Raw genomic sequence first — 16,191 nt, forward strand, 5'->3', positions numbered from 1 at the left:
GAAATGGAAAATACTAGAAGACAGTGCTTAAAGGTGAGCGGGGTAAAAGACCAAAGTGGATGTGCACACTGGGAGGATACAAACAAGGTGGAAAATGAGGGATGATTATGGTCAAAGAGCAAGGACTAATTGGATTACATATTCAAAGTCTGTCTGCAGAACCCATTAACCTGATTGACCTCTGCCTAACCAATGTGATTTTATGGTTTTATGGTGTGAAAATATAGTTAATAAATGAACTATTAAAGTCAAAAATGATTAAGAGAAGAGATTAGTTCTTAGTTGCTGTAAGGAGAAGACTACTGGAAGATGTTTGTAAAGCCCAATGATCTCAGGGATTGGGATAAGTACTTTATACTTTATACTTTATACTTTATTGTCGCCAAACAATTGATACTAGAATGTACAATCATCACAGTGATATTTGATTCTGCACTTCCCTGGATTACAAATATTAAATATTAAAAATAGTAAAAATTAGTAAATATTAAAAATTTAAATTATAAATCATAAATAGAAAATAGAAAAATGGAAAGTAAGGTAGTGCAAAGAAACCAAGAGGCAGGTCTGGATATTTGGAGGGTACGGCCCAGATCTGGGTTAGGATCCGTTCGCAGTCTTATCACAGTTGGGAAGAAGCTGTTCCCAAATCCGGCTGTACAAGTCTTCAAGCTCTTGAGCCTTCTCCCGGAAGGAAGAGGGACAAAAAGTGTGTTTGTTGGGTGGGTCGTGTCCTTGATTATCCTAGCAGCACTGCTCTAACAGCGTGCGGTGTAATGTATATAAATGTATCCAGTTTAATCAGCCTTCTTCACAAAGGTCATGCAGGGTTAGTACTATTGTCTCACCGGATGAGGAATCTGAATTCAATTCTCTCATTGGGCACTATCTCTGTGAATTTTCACCTTCCCTCTGTGATTATGTGGGTTTCCCTCTGTGATTATGTGGGTTTCCCTCAGCCTCAATAAGACCATAAGACCAAAGGACATAGAAGCAGACTTAGACCATTTGCGGCATTAGTCTGTTTTGCTATTGCATCATGGCTGATTTCTTATCCTTCTCAACCTCATTCTCCTGACTCCTCCACATAACTTTTGATCCCCTTACTAATAAAAACCTATCAACCTCAGCTTTAGGTATACCCATCAGTGACAATGAACTCCACAGATTCACCACCATCTGATGAAAGAGATTCCTCCCCATATTCATGCTAAAGGGATGCCCTTCTATTCCAAGATTGTGCCCGCTGGACCTAGACGGTCCTACTATAGGAAACATCCCCTCCATAACCTACTCTATTTGGCCTTTCAATGTTCGATAGGTTTCAATGAGTCCCTCTTTCATTCTTCCAATCTACGATGGGTACAAGCCCAAGGCTATCAAATTCTCCTAATACATTAATCCTTTCATTCCCAGAATCATTCTTGTGAACTTCCTCTGGACCCTCTCCAATGCCAAAACATCCTTCCTTATAAGACAGCGTGTCCATGGGCCCCTTGCTTAATGATATTAGTCCATGGTATGAAGAGGTTGGGAATCCCTGTTTTAAAATGTTCTCATAGGTCAAGTAGCTCCTGAGAGTTATTTCTTCAGTTAGGTAAGTGGTAGAAATAATCAAAAGTAGTTAAGGAGCATGCGGAGAGAATAAAATGCAAGGCTACAGGGGAATAAGGAGCGAAGAATTGAGGTAGATATGAATTCATGCTCTGCTCAGAGATAGCATAATTCAGTGGGCCTAATAGCTTTGTTCTGTGTCATGATAAGGAAGCAATCATTGCAAAGTTAGAAGAGAAGCATAAACAGTGGTAAGCCATTTGGCCCCTCAAGTTTATTCCTATATTCATTTATCCATATTTCTAGCTAATTCACTTTGTGTCCAATAATCTAATTATCTCAGTCTTTAATATGCTTAATCACTGAATGCCAACAGCCATTTTGAATAAAATATTCATTGTCCTCTATCTTCTTCAGTTCAATAAAAACAAAACTGTCCTAAAACTGTGATGGCCAATTCTAGACTCCTTAATCAGAAAAAAAGTAAGTCTATTTTTGTCAATCTAGCTTGAGTCTCATGTGTTTTAATGAGACTATCTTTCTTTACAAACCATTTGGATGTAGTTCTCCTCATAGGATTTTCCATACATCCCAAAAATCCATCCAGTGAATCATTACTGCAACTGACTACAACGCACCAAGACCCTATCGTGGTAGGGATTTGAAGCATTTAAAGGTTGCATGGATGAACTACAACAATTGTTCATCCCAGTTTGGCAAAAGAATAAATCAAGGAAGGTAGTGCACCCGTGGCTGACAAGAGAAATTAGGGATAGTATCAATTCCAAAGAAGAAGCATACAAATTAGCCAGAGAAAGTGGCTCACCTGAGGACTGGGAGAAATTCAGAGTTCAGCAGAGGAGGACAAAGGGCTTAATTAGGAAGGGGAAAAAAAGATTATGAGAGAAAACTGGCAGGGAGCATAAAAACTGACTGTAAAAGCTTTTATAGGTATGTAAAAAGGAAAAGACTGGTAAAGACAAATGTAGGTCCCCTACAGACAGAAACAGGTGAATTGATTATGGGGAGCAAGGACATGGCAGACCAATTGAATAATTACTTTGGTTCTGAATTCACTAAGGAGGACATAAATAATCTTCCAGAAATAGTAGGGGACAGAGGGTCCAGTGAGATGGAGGAACTGAGCGAAATACTTGTTAGTAGGGAAGTGGTGTTAGGTAAATTGAAGGGGTTAAAGGCAGATAAATCCCCAGGGCCAGATGGTCTGCATCCTAGAGTGCTTAAGGAAGTAGCCCAAGAAATAGTGGATGCATTAGTGATAATTTTTCAAAACTCGATAGATTCTGGACTAGTTCCTGAGGATTGGAGGGTGGCTAATGTAACCACACTTTTTAAAAAAGGAGGGAGAGAGAAACCGGGGAATTATAGACCAGTTAGCCTAACGTCGGTGGTGGGGAAACTGCTGGAGTCAGTTATCAAAGATGTGATAACAGCACATTTGGAAAGCGGTGAAATCATCGGACAAAGTCAACATGGATTTGTGAAAGGAAAATCATGTCTGACGAATCTCATAGAATTTTTTGAGGATGTAACTAGTAGAGTGGATAGGGGAGAACCAGTGGATGTGGTATATTTGGATTTTCAAAAGGCTTTTGACAAGGTCCCACACAGGAGATTAGTGTGCAAACTTAAAGCACATGGTATTGGGGGTAAGGTATTGATGTGGATGGAGAATTGGTTAGCAGACAGGAAGCAAAGAGTGGGAATAAACGGGACCTTTTCAGAATGGCAGGCGGTGACTAGTGGGGTACCGCAAGGCTCAGTGCTGGGACCCCAGTTGTTTACAATATATATTAATGACTTGGATGAGGGAATTAAATGCAGCATCTCCAAGTTTGCGGATGACACGAAGCTGAGTGGCAGTGTTAGCTGTGAGGAGGATGCTAAGAGGATGCAGAGTGACTTGGATAGGTTGGGTGAGTGGGCAAATTCATGGCAGATGCAATTTAATGTGGATAAATGTGAAGTTATCCACTTTGGTAGCAAAAATAGGAAAACAGATTATTATCTGAATGGTGGCCGATTAGGAAAAGGGGAGGTGCAAGGAGACCTGGGTGTCATTATACACCAGTCATTGAAAGTGGGCATGCAGGTACAGCAGGCGGTGAAAAAGGCGAATGGTATGCTGGCATTTATAGCGAGAGGATTTGAGTACAGGAGCAGGGAGGTTCTACTGCAGTTGTACAAGGCCTTGGTGAGACCACACCTGGAGTATTGTGTGCAGTTTTGGTCCCCTAATCTGAGGAAAGACATCCTTGCCATAGAGGGAGTACAAAGAAGGTTCACCAGATTGATTTCTGGGATGGCAGGACTTTCATATGAAGAAAGACTGGATGAACTGGGCTTGTACTTGTTGGAATTTAGAAGATTGAGGGGGGATCTGATTGAAATGTATAAAATCCTAAAGGGATTGGACAGGCTAGATGCAGGAAGATTGTTCCCGATGTTGGGGAAGTCCAGAACAAGGGGTCACAGTTTGAGGATAAAGGGGAAGCCTTTTAGGACCGAGATTAGGAAAAACTTCTTCACTCAGAGAGTGGTGAATCTGTGGAATTCTCTGCCACAGGAAGCAGTTGAGGCCAGTACATTGGCTATATTTAAGAGGGAGTTAGATATGGCCCTTGTGGCTACGAGGATCAGGGGGTATGGAGGGAAGGCTGGGGCGGGGTTCTGAGTTGGATGATCAGCCATGATCATAATAAATGGCGGTGCAGGCTCGAAGGGCCGAATGGCCTACTCCTGCACCTATTTTCTATGTTTCTATGTTTCTATGTATACCTGTACATGAACTCACCAATCCCTTGTAGAATCTGTAGTTTTGATAAACTGTGGATCAGGGTCGCTTTGGGGAGTTTTTGCTGATGCGAACGGGAGAGGGGGTGTTGCTTCAGCTGGTACAAGTGAGGAGACGGGGAGGTTGCAGTTGATGCTTTTGTTGCTGTTTGTGTAAGGGATGGGCAGGGGGTTTTAGAATTCCAATGTTTCTATCATTCATTCAATAGTGTTTCCTGTTTCATGGGTGCCCATGAAGAGTATGATTTTCAGGTTGTATTCTGTATACATTCTCTGATTTTAAATGAACCTTTGAATCTCAACTATACTTACTTATTTTTGCACCACTGTCCTTTTATAGTGGAGAATATCAAAACTCCAGCCTTTCTAATTGCCCTCTGTGCCAACATGTGAACTTCCTGCACCTGATGAATCAGCATATTTCTGGCTGAGATATTATTATGGGTTGTTCTGATTAACCATTTCACATAAATCTCCATTTACAGACTGAAATTCATTGCTTGCAAAGAAGAGTGAACATCGTCAATTAGTTTCATTTACCATTGACAGAACTGAGTTAAAAGTATAAACTGCAAGTTTCCTTTACCTCATCACACAGCTTGTTTCCCACAAGCATTAGCTTTGCAACCAATTAATAAAGTGAATTATATCTGTTGGCTTCAGGGGTTGAAACTCTCACCCAAATTCAGATACTGCTGTATAATTTATAACCACCATCTACTTTAACTTATCAATACAATGTTTTCCCAGCAATCCCCGCTTTCTAATTTATTACACTGCCAGGAAGCAAAGCATTTTTCAAACCATTTCTAACAAGTCCAGTTCTGATCTGTTGTACATTTGTACAGAAAAGAGAAAATGTTTCTCTGTAAAAATTTCTTCTCTTTCTTCCCAAATGGATTATTCCAGAAGTGGAGAATAATTTTCAATATCATCTTCTGGCAAAGAATACATTTATCCAAAAACCCAAAGCCCACCATCATAGAAATATAAACTACCTCTTTGAGCAGTATGATGCTGAATTTAACAATGTTACAAACAACATCTTGTGTTTAACTTTGATGGCCATTGTAACAAAATATGCCAAAGATATTCCAAGGAACCTTACCAAACTAGATTTAAAATGAGGCACTTGGTTAGGGAGGTTGGTCTTAAAGATGGCAAAGCAGAGAAGTCAGTGATGGAATTCTAAGGACTTGACAGATGAAAGCATGACTTCTGGAGATGAAGGAACTAAATTCAGTTTGATCAGAAAGTGTCTTCCAAAAGGACCACAACCTTACCCTAAGATTTGGAGGCTTGCATGCCCCAATGATTTGGAGAGCTATGATGACTCGAGTCAGGGCCTTGTGCTTTGGCTCTTGGTAGGGTCATCCATACCAAAAAGGTCAAAGGGTAGAGCTCAGACTGAGAGTGGTCCACCGATCCTCCAGGTTCGGGGGTTCAGCTCAGTGCTAACAACCCTGATTTGACCAAAAAAAAACAATTGTTATGGAAACAGTAATGAAGACTCCTTCTATTCAGACAGAGGTGGAGGACATTCATTGCTGCCCTAAATTCAAGCAGCATAATGGGCAGTACACAAGTAAGGAAGCGATCAGATATCTAGGACGCCATGACAACATACCAGTTAGCATAATGCACCAGTTAGCATATTACAGCACCGGTGACCTCCGTTCAATCCCACCACTGTCTGTATAGAGTTTGCATGCTCTACCCTAACACCTTATGGGTTTCCTCCTGGTGCTCCAGTTTCCTCCCACATTCCTAAGTCGTATGAGTTAGTGTAATTGAGCAGAGTAGGAACATGAGCCAGAACGGCCTGTCACTGTAAATTAAAAGAAATCTTGGAATGCTCCAGGTCTGGAGGAGGTTTTACGGATAACAAGGGCAGAGGGCACAGAGGGGTCTGAAATGAAGAGGGAGGATTTTAAAATCAGTGCTCTACTTGAAGAACAATAAAATTATCAGGTATGGGGTAAACTCTGGCTGAGTGGTGCCATGACAACAACTTCTTACTCAATGTCAGCAAGACCAAGGAGCTGATTATTGACTTCAGCAGGAAGAAACCAAAGGTTCACAAGCCAGTCCTCATCGGAGGATCAGAGCTGGAGAGGTTCAGCAACTTTAGAAACATAGAAACATAGAAAATAGGTGCAGGAGTAGGCCATTCAGCCCTTCGAGCCTGCACCGCCATTCAGTATGATCATGGCTGATCATCCAACTCAGAACCCCGCCCCAGCCTTCCCTCCATACCCCCTGATCCCTTTAGCCACAAGGGCCATATCTAACTCCCTCTTAAATATAGCCAATTAACTGGCCTCAACTGTTTCCTGTGGCAGAGAATTCCACGGATTCACCACTCTCTGTGTGAAGAAGTTTTTCCTAATCTCGGTCCTAAAAGGCTTCCCCTTTATCCTCAAACTGTGACCCCTTGTTCTGGACTTCCTCAACATCGGGAACAATCTTCCTGCATCTAGCCTGTCGAATCCCTTTAGGATTTTATATGTTTCAATAAGATCCCCCCTCAATCTTCTAAATTCCAATGAGTATAAGCCTAGTCGATCCAGTCTTTCATCATATGAAAGTCCTGCCGTCCCAGGAATCAATCTGGTGAACCTTCTCTGTACTCCCTCTATGGCAAGGATGTCTTTCTTCAGATTAGGGGACCAAAACTGCACACAATACTCCAGGTGTGGTCTCACCAAGGCCTTGTACAACTGCAGTAGTACCTCCTTGCTCCTGTACTCGAATCCTCTTGCTATGAATGCCAGCATACCATTCGCCTTTTTCACCGCCTGCTGTACCTGCATGCCCACTTTCAATGACTGGTGTATAATGACACCCAGGTCTCGTTGCACCTCCCCTTTTCCTAATCGGCCACCATTCAGATAATAATCTATTTTCCTATTTTTGCCACCAAAGTGGATAACCTCACATTTATCCACATTAAACTGCATCTGCCATGAATTTGCCCACTCACCTAACCTATCCAAGTCAGCCTACATCCTCTTAGCATCCTCCTCACAGCTAACACTGCCACCCAGCTTCGTGTCTTCTGCAAACTTGGAGATGCTGCATTTAATTCCCTCATCTAAGTCATTAATATATATTGTAAACAACTGGGGTCCCAGCACTGAGCCTTGTTGTACCCCACTAGTCACTGCCTGCCATTCTGAAAAGGTCCCGTTTATTCCCACTCTTTGCTTCCTGTCTGCCAACCAATTCTCTATCCACATCAATACCTTACCCCCAATACCGTGTGCTTTAAGTTTGCACACTAATCTCCTGTGTGGGACCTTGTCAAAAGCCTTTTGAAACTCCAAATATACCACATCCACTGGTTCTCCCCTATCCACTCTACTAGTTACATCCTCAAAAAATTCTATGAGATTCGTCAGACATGATTTTCCTTTCACAAATCCATGCTGACTTTGTCCGATGATTTCACCGCTTTCCAAATGTGCTGTTATCACATCTTTGATAACTGACTCTAGCATTTTCCCCACCACCGATGTTAGGCAATTCCCTGGTTTCTCTCTCCCTCCTTTTTTAAAAAGTGGGGTTACATTAGCCACCGTCCAATCCTCAGGAACTAGTCCAGAATCTAACGAGTTTTGAAAAATTATCACTAATGCATCTACTATTTCTTGGGCTACTTCCTTAAGAAGTCTGGGATGCAGACCATCTGGCCCTGGGGATTTATCTGCCTTTAATCCCTTCAATTTACCTAACACCACTTCCCTACTAACATGTATTTCCCTCAGTTCCTCCATCTCACTGGACCCTCTGTCCCCTACTATTTCTGGAAGATTATTTATGTCCTCCTTAGTGAATTCAGAACCAAAGTAGTTATTCAATTGGTCTGCCATGTCCTTACTCCCCATAATCAATTCAGTTGTTTCTGTCTGTAGGGGACCTACATTTGTCTTAACCAATCTTTTTCTTTTCACATATCTATAAAAGCTTTTACAGTCAGTTTTTATGTTCCCCGCCAGTTTTCTCTCATAATCTTTTATCCCCTTCCTAATTAAGCCCTTTGTCCTCCTCTGCTGGACTCTGAATTTCTCCCAGTCCTCAGGTGAGCCACTTTTTCTGGCTAATTTGTATGCTTCTTCTTTGGAATTGATACTATCCCTAATTTCCCTTGTCAGCCACGGATGCACTACCTCCCTTGATTTATTCTTTTGCTAAACTGGGATGAACAATTGTTGTAGTTCATCCATGCAATCTTTAAAGGCTTGCCATTGCATATCCACCGTCAACCCTTTAAGTGTCATTTGCCAGTCTATCTTAGCTAATTCACTTCTCATACCTTCAAAGTTACCCTTCTTTAATTTCAGAACCATTGTTTCTGAATTAACTATGTCACTCTCCATCTTAATGAAGAATTCCACCATATTATGGTCACTCTTACCCAAGGGGCCCCTCACGACAAGATTGCTAATTAACCCTTCCTCATTGCTCAATACCCAGTCTAGAATAGCCTGCTCTCTAGTTGGCTCCTCGACATGTTGTTTCAAAAAACCATCCCGCATACATTCCAAGAAATCCTCTTCCTCAGCACCCTTACTAATTTGGTTCACCCAATCTACATGTAGATTGAAGTCACCCATTATAACTGCTGTTCTTTTAATGCACACATTTCTAATTTCCTGTTTAATACCATCCCCAACCTCACTACTACTGTTAGGCGGCCTGTACACAACTCCCACCGGCGTTTTCTGCCCCTTAGTGTTATGCAGCTCTACCCATATCGATTCCATACCCTCCCAGCTAATGTCCTTCCTTTCTATTGTGTTAATCTCCTCTCTAACCTGCAATGTTCCCCCACCTCCTTTTCTTTCCTGTCTATCCCTCCTGAATATTGAATATCCCTGAGTGTTGAGCTCCCATCCTTGGTCACCCTGGAGCCATGTCTCTGTGATCCCAACTATATCATATTCATTAATAACAATCTGCACTTTTAATTCATCCACCTTGTTATGAATGCTCCTTGCATTGACACACAAAGCCTTCAGGCTCGCTTTTACAACACTCTTACCCCTTATACAATTTTGTTGAAAAGTGGCCCTGTTTGATTTTTGCCCTGGATCTGCCAGCCTGCCACTTCTACTTTTCACCTTACCACTTCTTGCTTCTACCCTCATTTTACACCCTTCTGTCTCTCTGCACTGGTTCCCATCCCCCTGTTGTGAACTAACCTCCTCTCTCCTAGTCTCTTTAATTTCTCAATGTTATCATTTTGGAGGAACTGCCCTGGACCCAGCACGTAAGTGCAATTACGAAGAAAGCATGGCAGTGTCTCTACTTCCTTAGGAGTTTGTGAAGATTCTGCATAACATCTAAAACTTTTGACAAACTTCTATAGATGTATAGTGGAGAATATATTGACTGCATCACAGCGTGATATGGAAACACCAATGCTTTTGATGGAAAACTCTGCAAAAAGTAATGGATATGGCTCAGTCTATCACAGGTAAGCCCTCCCCATCATTGAGTAAATCTACATAAATTGTTGTTGCAGGAAAGCAGCCCCTACCACCCAGAACACTGCCACCATCAGGAAGAAAGTACTGGAACCTCATGACTCACACTACCAGGCTCATGAACAGTTATTTCTCCTCAGCATCAGGCTCTTGAACCAAAGGGGATAACTTCACTCAACTTCACTTGCCCTGTATTTGAACTGTTCCCATAACCCACGGTCTCACTCTCAAGAAATTTTCATCTCATGTTCCCAATATTTATTGCTTATTTATTAATTTATTATTTCTATTGCTTCTTTCTGCTTGTATTTGTACCATTTGTTGTCTCTTGCATACTGATTGAAGACCCAAGATGATGCGAACTTTCACTGATTCCCTTGTGGTTATCGTTCTATTATAGATTTTTGAGTATGCCCACAAGAAAATGAATCTCAGGGTTGTATATGGTGATATATATGTACTTTGAACTTTGAATGTGAATGGAATCCAGTGTGAATTGGACACATGCAGCAAGGATACCGAAGCTGGCCAGGAATATGTTGGAGCAACACAGTAGCGTAATGTAGCCCGACACATTACAGCAACCAACTGTAAAGACGGGGTTTGATGCTGGCCACTGGCCGTAAGGAGATTGTATGTTGTCCCTGCGATCGTGTGGATTTCCTGCCAAAGAGTTATGGTTAGAGTTAGTGAATTGTGGGCACCTATCACACAGTGCCACTTGGAGACTGCCCAGTACAATACTTGCTGGTTTAATTTGATGCAAAATGCCACATTTCACTATCTGCTCTGATGTACTTGTGGCAAATAAAGCTAATCTTTCTCTAATCTCTCTCTTCAGAGATATCAAAAGCATGAACACTGCAGGGTCCAAGGTTAATCAGCCCTGACAAAGGTGCTGATACACCGTTGATAACTGGAACTGACAGAACCCGCCCCACCCCCCTATTTTTCTGCACCTAATCTTTGACACATGGATATCTGCATCTTATAAATCAGCACATACTAGGACTGACTAGGACTATATTACAAATTATTCTGATTAGATGATTTACAAAGCCACTTATAGTCTCCAGTTCACTAGCTGTGTAAAAAAGATGAGTGTTGTCAATTGTTTTCCCCAAATTCTGATTGAGTCGGGTTTGCTTTAGCATAAGGTATATGTTCTTTGAGCCTGTGATAAAGATATGTCTCTGTCATTTTGTGAAGAAGACCACATTTAGAATGGACCAAAGAGACACCACTTCAAAAACATGAATAATGCTTAAAGCAGTGAAAGGGCAATTGGAAATTCAAATTCAAATTCTGTCTAAAAGGAACAAACAGCACTGAAGAGAGATAGAAAAATCAAGAGAACAGTGTATGACACAAAACCTATTGCAGCTTGGGCGTCAGATTACAGAGTTCAATTCTGGCTTCCATAAGCAAGTTTCTGTGTTCTTTCCTGTGTACATGTGACTTTCCTCCAACAGTTCGAAGATGTACAGGTGCGTAGGTTAACTGGTCTTTGTAAATTGTCCCGTGATAAGGTTATTGTTAAATAGGTGGGTTGCTAACACAGCTTGAAGGCCTAAAAGGGCCAGTTCAGCACTGCTTCTTTAAATAAATAAATTTCATCAGAAGTCAAGGCCACAAAACCTCAAGGTATTATGCATGACCAAATTAATTTTAATTATATCTATCCATTGGTAAATAATAATTTAAAAGGGAAGTTAAATACTTGCTGCATAAGATAAGCCTGACTCACTAAAGAAAATTCAACAGAAAAGAGACAGGATTAATTAAGGATGGTAATTTCTTGCAGATTGTCTGCAATAATTTGTTTAATGGGCAAATGATGTTTCGTCCTGGCCTTAATATTGTAAAAGGATTATCAAAATTTCATTTAATTTTTTTTCTAAATTTGTAATTTACACTAAGCAAATAATGCAGGAAGCCTAATGGGCACTTAAACATTAAATTATTCGCTCTGCTAAGTAATTAACTGGGTGCAGAATGATGATGTTGCTATGTTCTGTGTTACTTTTGTCCATAATTCGAATGGCTGAGACAACAGTTTAGCTTGTGCTCAATTTGGCCTGCCCACCTGCCAAGCCACCCCTTCCCAGCACTTGGCCCATAGGTTGACGTAGTGTGTTGCTGCTTCCATGGCGACAATCAGATTCGGAATCAGGTTTAATATCACCGGCATAAGTGGTGAAATTTGTTAACTTAGCGGCAGCAGTACAATGCAATACATGATAATATAGAAAAAAATAGAAAAGTAAATCTATTACAGTAAGAATATATATGCATATTAAGTAAATAAAAATAGTGTAAAAACAGAAATAATATAAAAAAAGAGAGGTAGTGTTCATGGGTTCAATGTCCATTTAGGAATCGACTGCTGAGCCTGGTTTCCATGGTGATCCCATGAAGAGAATGGACTATAAGGCTTAGCATTTGGACCATACTGAGACTTCACCTCCTGTGAGACATTTTTGGTTATTACAGGAATTCTTAGATTTTTTTTATTTCTGCAGATGTATCACAGAGAACATTCTAACAGGTTGCATCACAACTGGTATGCAAGGGCGCACAGGCGTGGAAAAAACTGCAGAGGGTTGCAAACTTAGCCAGCTGCGCCATGGGCACTGATCATTGAAGACACCTTCAAAAGCGGATGCATCAAAAAGACAACATCCATGAATTAGCACCCCCACCACTCAAGATATGCTCTTTCCTTATGACTACCATCAGAGAGGATGTACAGGAGCCTGAGATGCCAGGGAAGATGCCTGAAGACACAAACTCAATGTTTTAGCAATAGCCTTTTCCATAATAAAGTGACAACTGAGCATATTTCTGTATATCCATGGTCTTCTGCTGTTGTAGCCTACCCACTACAAGATTCAAAGTGTTGTGCATTCAGAGATGCACTTCTGCACACCACCTTTGGAATACATGTTTATTTGATTTGCTGTCATTTTCCTGTCAGCCTGAATCAGTCTGACTATTATCCTCTGACCTCTCTCATTAACAAGGTGTTCTTTCCCACAAAACTGCCACTCACCGGGGTGCTTTTTATTTCTCACACTATTCTTTGTAAACTCTAGAGACCATTGTGCATGAAAATGCCAGGGTATCAGCAGATTCTGAAATTCTCAAACCAACCCATCTGGCACCAACAATCGTTCCACAGTCAAAGTCACTGAAGCCACATTCTTCCTCATTCTGATGTTTGGTTTGAATAACAGCTAAACCTCTTGACCATGTCTACACGCTTTTATGCATTGAGTTTTTGCCACATGATTAGCTGATTAGATATTTGCAGTAACAAGCCGGTGTACAGGTGTACCTAATAAAGTGGCCACTAAGTGTAAGGTAAAATTGGAACTGTCTTCTCTTCAGAGTAGCACAGTCTAGGCAGAGGGCACAGTTTTGAGATCAGAAGGAAAAAAATTCAAGAGGCAACTGAGGGGCAAGTTCTTCACACAGCAGATTTGAGATATGTGTAGCGAGCTGCCAGAAGAAATTGCGGAAGTGGATATACTTGCAATGTTTGAAATAATTTAGACAGGTACATGGATAGGAAATGTTTAGAACGATTTGGCCAAACAGGGAATTGGAACTAGCTCAAGTAAACAACATGGTTAGCATGGACAAATGAGGCCGAAGAGCCTGTTTCATTGCTGTGTCTATGACTGACTTTATTCTGAACTGCTCATCTTCAACCTCAGATAATTCACCTTCTCCGTCTGTACAGATCTAGCCACTTCTGCTGTAGGTCTTCCTTCTGTGATATTAGCTCAGCTTTTCTCTGAGAAAATCCCATGGCACAACACTAACACTGAGGTATAGGCCTGAGTAGGCAAAAGGAATTTGTTTAGTTAAACATTTAATCACTAATATAAAAAAATTGGCACAACATTATGGGGCAAAGGTTATGTTCCATGTAATTCCTTCTCATGGTTCTGTTTCTCCTTTACACTCTCTCTATCAGTCTTCCACTCCAAGTTACTGCTTCATTTCTTTCTCCATTTTATGCCATTGACCATATATCCGCCACATCTTATCCCCCTGGCAATCCTGGTATCACTTGTACCAAAGATTCCCTTTGCCCTTTCTATCATTTCCCAGTCTTTCCTGTATCTGAAAACTAACCAGCTTTCTCTCTGATGATGGGGCTTTGATGTGAAATCTTAACCCCACAGATATTACCTGATCTGCTGAGGATTTTCAGCATTTGCTGCTTTTTTAAAATTTCCATTTCCAGCATCTATCTGTTTTGAGTTCAAATCTACTTAACTGCTCCTCCACTTTTAATTCAGGTTGACATCACCATTCAAATCACTGGGATCATACAATTAAAAATAAGAGCTAGATATGAAATGCAGCAGGAATCTCAGCTCTGTTGTTCTATGTCATTTAGTTTGGAGATGAGTCCAATTGTCAAGCAGAATATCAGAAGCCCAGGTATCCCTGTGCTGGTCTATGAGCGAAGCAGTTCTTGGGGAAGTGCTCAGTGGTCCTCATTGGATATGACAGCTAGGGATGTGTCTGATTTGGAGCAGAATCTGGTTCTTGGTCATCTACACTCGACGGGCATAGTGGCTTCCTCTTAAGAAGAAGAACATCCTTAAACAGGTGATGCTGAGGAACAAGGAGCAGAATTGAGGTTATAGTGTGATCTGCCTCCAAAACCAAGAAATTTCATGTACTTAAAAAAATTTCCATAGGATTTGGAACCCAAGTCCAACCAGACTTGAGTTTCAGCTGATATCATAATGTGCAACACTTCACTATAGATCTGCTGCCACGTACAGGCCAAACCAGGTTAAAGCAGCAGATTGCCTCAGTAAAGTTCTTTCAAATATTATTGATCGAGTTGAGCTTTTATGACAGTCTTGACATTTTGTAGTCACCATTATTGACATTGGCATTTTATTGTCCATTACCATCACAACCACCCCTCATCTTTAATATCCCAAGTGAGACACCATTGACCAGATACTGAATACTCTGGCTACAAAAGCCGGTCAGGGGTTAGGTATTCTGTGTTACATTATTTATGTTCGGGAGCATGTAAGATTTTATACAGTCTACAGGGCATGGATCAAACAGTGAGGAATACTCTCCACTTGCCTAGATGTATGGAGCTGCAGGAACTCTCAAGAGGCTTGACAGCATCTAGGACAAAGCACCTGCTAGATTGGTTTCCTATCCATCACCCTTAAAGTTCATTCTCTCCACCACTGGCATACACTGGCTGAGGTTGAAGCCATCTATTGCATCTGTTGTGGCTACTCTGACAGTATCTCCCAAATCTATAATCACTGCAATGAACATGAACCCAACCCTCAAGCAACTTCCTTTCCGTGTCGTACAATGTTCTAACTTGAAAATACATTCAGTGACCCCTTTATTGGGTACACCAATTGCAGCAATGATTGAAAATCTTCAGCAATTAAAACTGAAAATTGATTGAAGTAAGCAGATAAAGAATAATCCACATTTGTTTTATAACTTGTAAGCACTGAATATTCTTTTTTCATGGGTCTTGAATTGCTCCAGTTTACTTGTGCATAATGCAAACTGTTAAGCAGCACTTTTATTGATTCTTCTGATATCAGTGCTGTGATTTCTTACTTAAAACTCTCAGGAAGCAACCTACTGACCTGCGGTTCTATTGATAGCTGTATCTACATCTATAGCTGAAGACCAATTAAGAATCCAGAGCCAGTGTCTGTGATAAATTAACTGAATTCATCTGAAATGGTGGCGAGGATGAAGACAGGCTTAGATGACACATTGCGTATTTGCAATGGGACGGAGTGGCATTGCTGTCCCTTCATGGTTGTCTGTACGTTGATGGTGCAGAGTCATGTCTTATATCAACAGTAGTCACACTGATCCTAACGCTGTTCAATGCCTACTGGCACCTCCTGCGACACCCCAAAACTGTATTGAACACTGCCCCCTGTAGATTCATCAGCTGTGTGGAGAGGGGGAGCATGCTGCCTACACAACATCTTGTTCTCCCTATTGTACTGCCCTAGCTTGTGTGTCAGCTTTGACAGCTAGGACCCAACATCCATGATTGACCACAAACAACAGAAGGGCCAATGAGTCACAGCAGTGCATTAATATTGATATTTACTGTGGAAAAACATCCAATACAACTTTATAGTTCAAAGTTCAAAGTACTGTAAATTTATTATCAATGGTAGGTCCTGTTTGACCAATCTGTTGGAGTTTTTCGAGGAGGTTACCAGTAAAGTGGATGAAGGGAAGGCAGTGGATATTGTCTACATGGACTTCAGTAAGGCCTTTGACAAGGTCCCGCATGGGAGGT

The sequence above is a fragment of the Mobula birostris genome, chromosome 7 (genome assembly GCF_030028105.1).
Source record: "Mobula birostris isolate sMobBir1 chromosome 7, sMobBir1.hap1, whole genome shotgun sequence".
NCBI lineage: Eukaryota > Metazoa > Chordata > Chondrichthyes > Myliobatiformes > Myliobatidae > Mobula > Mobula birostris.